This window comes from Cardiocondyla obscurior, unplaced genomic scaffold (assembly GCF_019399895.1).
Source record: "Cardiocondyla obscurior isolate alpha-2009 unplaced genomic scaffold, Cobs3.1 scaffold105_0_32210, whole genome shotgun sequence".
Lineage (NCBI taxonomy): Eukaryota > Metazoa > Arthropoda > Insecta > Hymenoptera > Formicidae > Cardiocondyla > Cardiocondyla obscurior.
The window spans coordinates 6,382-10,741 of record NW_027228844.1 but is presented as its reverse complement, the minus strand read 5'-3'; the positions used below and the strand labels follow the sequence as shown (position 1 = coordinate 10,741).

The 4,360-nt window shown below is 54.7% G+C and overlaps 1 non-coding gene across 1 annotated transcript; it reads left to right on the top strand.

Annotated features, from left to right (window-relative positions):
- The first annotated feature begins 1,813 nt into the window (after positions 1–1,813).
- On the top strand, positions 1,814–3,731 carry LOC139113057 (small subunit ribosomal RNA). Its single transcript, XR_011547602.1, has one exon. It is a non-coding gene; the product is annotated as a small subunit ribosomal RNA (ribosomal RNA).
- The last annotated feature ends 629 nt before the right edge of the window (positions 3,732–4,360 follow it).

Sequence of the window (4,360 nt, the reverse complement as noted above, 5' to 3'; positions counted from 1 at the left end):
TGGTGAATACTTGACGAAGAAATTTTGTATCTCGAGGACTCTGCCGTTCGTGCGGTCCGTACGTACCTCCGAGCCGTAAAACAACACGGAGCTCGAGATCTTTGACGCGGAGGTAACTACTGTGCGCCGCAGCGGCTAAGTCCGCGCGGCGTCGAAATTTCACCGCCGGCGCCCATATACCGCCGTGCGTTAGACCGTGCGTCGCCGACCGCCCGGCCGCTCGGTTCGGTACTGTAAGAGGTGTCGTCGCTGAGGCGACTCGTGCACAACACGATGCATGCGAGCGCTCGGTCTGGTCGTACCGTAGCGTTACGGCGTATGTATAACCGAGCTCGGCGAAGCACTGCGGTGCGTACGAAAGTGTCTTTCGCTCGAGAGATTTTTAGTGTTTTGCACTGCGCTGAGTGCGAGAATTTCGGTTCTCTTTTTCGAGAGCGTTCGGGCGTCTTGCCGACATTCGGCCAATTGTGCGCCAAGCGCTCGGCGATCGTTTCGAGGCCGGATAGCGAAGGAATTGGTGAATACTTGACGAAGAAATTTTGTATCTCGAGGACTCTGCCGTTCGTGCGGTCCGTACGTACCTCCGAGCCGTAAAACAACACGGAGCTCGAGATCTTTGACGCGGAGGTAACTACCGTGCGCCGCAGCGGCTAAGTCCGCGCGGCGTCGAAATTTCACCGCCGGCGCCCATATACCGCCGTGCGTTAGACCGTGCGTCGCCGACCGCCCGGCCGCTCGGTTCGGTACTGTAAGAGGTGTTGTCGCTGCGGCGACTCGTGCACAACACGATGCATGCGAGCGCTCGGTCTGGTCGTACCGTAGCGTTACGGCGTATGTATAACCGAGCTCGACGAAGCACTGCGGTGCGTACAAAAGTGTCGTTCGCACTAGAACGCTTTTTGAGAGAATTTAGCCTCGCGCTTACTACGAGAACTTTGGTTCTCTTTTTGAGATCGTTCGGGCGTGTTGCCGACATTCGGCCAAATGTGCGCCGGGCTCTCGGCGATCGTTTCGACACCAAAGTCGAAAATCGAAGGCGTTGGTAAATCCGAGCCGAAACGATACGGAGCTCGAGTACTTTGCCGTTCGAGCTGTCCGTGGGTAACTACTTGCCGAAAGCAACACGAGGCTCGAGGACTTTGCGTAAATAACTACGTACGACGCAGCGGCTAAGTCCTCGAGGCGTCGAAATTTCGCAGGTTTCGCCCATATACCGCCGTGCGTTAGACCGTGCGTCGCCGACCGCCCGGCCGCCCGGTTCGGTACTATAAGACACAGCATTGCCACGAGTCGGTGTCGAGAGACCGAATGGCTCATATGTGGCGCGCACTTACGTTGGACGCGCGATCGTCCCTCGCTTCCGAGCAAGCGTGCGGACGTATCGTTGCGCTTACCGAACATCAACTCCACGGATACGCGAGTGTCGGTTTCGGCGAGATCTTTGACGATGTCGCCGTTCCCGCTTACTTGTACGCCGTAGCGAAATAATTTTCAACCGGTGCCTCGGTGTTCTCACCGCTGGCACCGTTGAACGAACAGTGCTCCACGACGTCTCAGATCGGATCGGTCTAGCGTCAGGGCTAAGCGGCCTTACAAGCCGCTGTTATGGGTGAATGAGAACAAAATTTGATCTTTCATACCGTTAAGGTATATATAAATACGAAAAGCGTGTCCGTCGACCGGCTCGAAAAGTTCCGGCGGCATTAACGACACACGAAACGCGCACGGCTCTTCCTCGCGGAGTGTCCGTAGCAGCGTAGCGTTGTCTTTCGCGTTGCTCCACCGCGAGTAACCGCGATCGCGCACACGAAGCTCCCTGGTTGATCCTGCCAGTAGTCATATGCTTGTCTCAAAGATTAAGCCATGCATGTCTCAGTGCATGCCGAATTAAGGTGAAACCGCGAATGGCTCATTAAATCAGTTATGGTTCATTAGATTGTACCCACATTTACTTGGATAACTGTGGTAATTCTAGAGCTAATACATGCAAAACAGAGTCCCGACCAGTGATGGAAGGGACGCTTTTATTAGATCAAAACCAATCGGTGGCGTGCGGATCTCCGTGCGTCCACCGTTTATTTTGGCGACTCTGAATAACTTTGTGCTGATCGTACGGTCCTAGCACCGGCGACGCATCTTTCAAATGTCTGCCTTATCAACTGTCGATGGTAGGTTCTGCGCCTACCATGGTTGTAACGGGTAACGGGGAATCAGGGTTCGATTCCGGAGAGGGAGCCTGAGAAACGGCTACCACATCCAAGGAAGGCAGCAGGCGCGCAAATTACCCACTCCCGGCACGGGGAGGTAGTGACGAAAAATAACGATACGGGACTCATCCGAGGCCCCGTAATCGGAATGAGTACACTTTAAATCCTTTAACGAGGATCCATTGAGGGCAAGTCTGGTGCCAGCAGCCGCGGTAATTCCAGCTCCAATAGCGTATATTAAAGTTGTTGCGGTTAAAAAGCTCGTAGTTGAATCTGTGTCGCACACCGTCGGTTCACCGCTCGCGGTGTTTAACTGGCGTGATGTGGGACGTCCTACCGGTGGGCTTAGCCCCGCGAGGGGCCGCCCAAACTAATATCCCGTCGCGGTGCTCTTTACTGAGTGTCGAGTCGGGCCGGTACGTTTACTTTGAACAAATTAGAGTGCTTAAAGCAGGCTATCCTCGCCTGAATACTGCGTGCATGGAATAATGGAATAGGACCTCGGTTCTATTTTGTTGGTTTTCGGAACCCCGAGGTAATGATTAATAGGGACAGATGGGGGCATTCGTATTGCGACGTTAGAGGTGAAATTCTTGGATCGTCGCAAGACGGACAGAAGCGAAAGCATTTGCCAAAAATGTTTTCATTAATCAAGAACGAAAGTTAGAGGTTCGAAGGCGATCAGATACCGCCCTAGTTCTAACCATAAACGATGCCAGCTAGCGATCCGCCGAAGTTCCTCCGATGACTCGGCGGGCAGCTTCCGGGAAACCAAAGCTTTTGGGTTCCGGGGAAGTATGGTTGCAAAGCTGAAACTTAAAGGAATTGACGGAAGGGCACCACCAGGAGTGGAGCCTGCGGCTTAATTTGACTCAACACGGGAAACCTCACCAGGCCCAGACACCGGAAGGATTGACAGATTGATAGCTCTTTCTTGATTCGGTGGGTGGTGGTGCATGGCCGTTCTTAGTTGGTGGAGCGATTTGTCTGGTTAATTCCGATAACGAACGAGACTCTAGCCTGCTAAATAGGCGTACCTTATGGTATTCGAAGGCCCCGGCTTCGGCCGGCGGGTTTTTACTACCAACGTACAAACAAATCTTCTTAGAGGGACAGGCGGCTTCTAGCCGCACGAGATTGAGCAATAACAGGTCTGTGATGCCCTTAGATGTTCTGGGCCGCACGCGCGCTACACTGAAGGAATCAGCTTGTGTTCCCTGGCCGAAAGGCCCGGGTAACCCGCTGAACCTCCTTCGTGCTAGGGATTGGGGCTTGCAATTGTTCCCCATGAACGAGGAATTCCCAGTAAGCGCGAGTCATAAGCTCGCGTTGATTACGTCCCTGCCCTTTGTACACACCGCCCGTCGCTACTACCGATTGAATGATTTAGTGAGGTCTTCGGACTGGTGCGCGGCAATGCGTCGGCATTGCCGATGTTGCCGGGAAGATGACCAAACTTGATCATTTAGAGGAAGTAAAAGTCGTAACAAGGTTTCCGTAGGTGAACCTGCGGAAGGATCATTAACGTTCCGGAGGTCCTGCTGCTCTGTGTGCACCGTTCTCGTGACGAGCGCGCAGCGGCCGGCGACTGCATGGACGAGGAACCGTACGCGCGCACGGTAACGTGTACTACGTTGCCTGCCGCGATACTGGGCAGACAAGCTAGAACACGACTCTGCGAGTTGTGTCGAGAGTGGCTGAAGGGGCGCAAAATCTAATCGCACGCGAGACATCGCGTCTTCCGAGTCCGCGCCGCCTTCCCACTCCTCGTCGGAGCGTCCGTCGCGAGACGCGACGCTTCGCTCGAGCGAGATCGAGAGGAGAGAATAGTTTATGCGACGCAACGACCGCGTGCGCGCTCACACGCCGCCAACGGTGGCGTGCTGCGGTGTGCGCCGCATTCGTCGCCGTCGTATAAGAGAGGATTGTCGGTCGGGACGAGTGTGTCGAGATCTCGAGAGCTCAAAGCGAGAGAGGACCCCGGGCATATTGTGGAGAAGAAGAGAGATTCGAGAGTTGTACGCATTGCCGTATTACGCTCTTTGCATTCTCTCTCTCTCTCGTTTCCTGCGGAGATTCTCCGACTCTCTGTCTCTCGCGCGCTTCGAACGACCCGTTGCGCGGACCACCGCGCTCAGCGCGCCCCTTAGCCG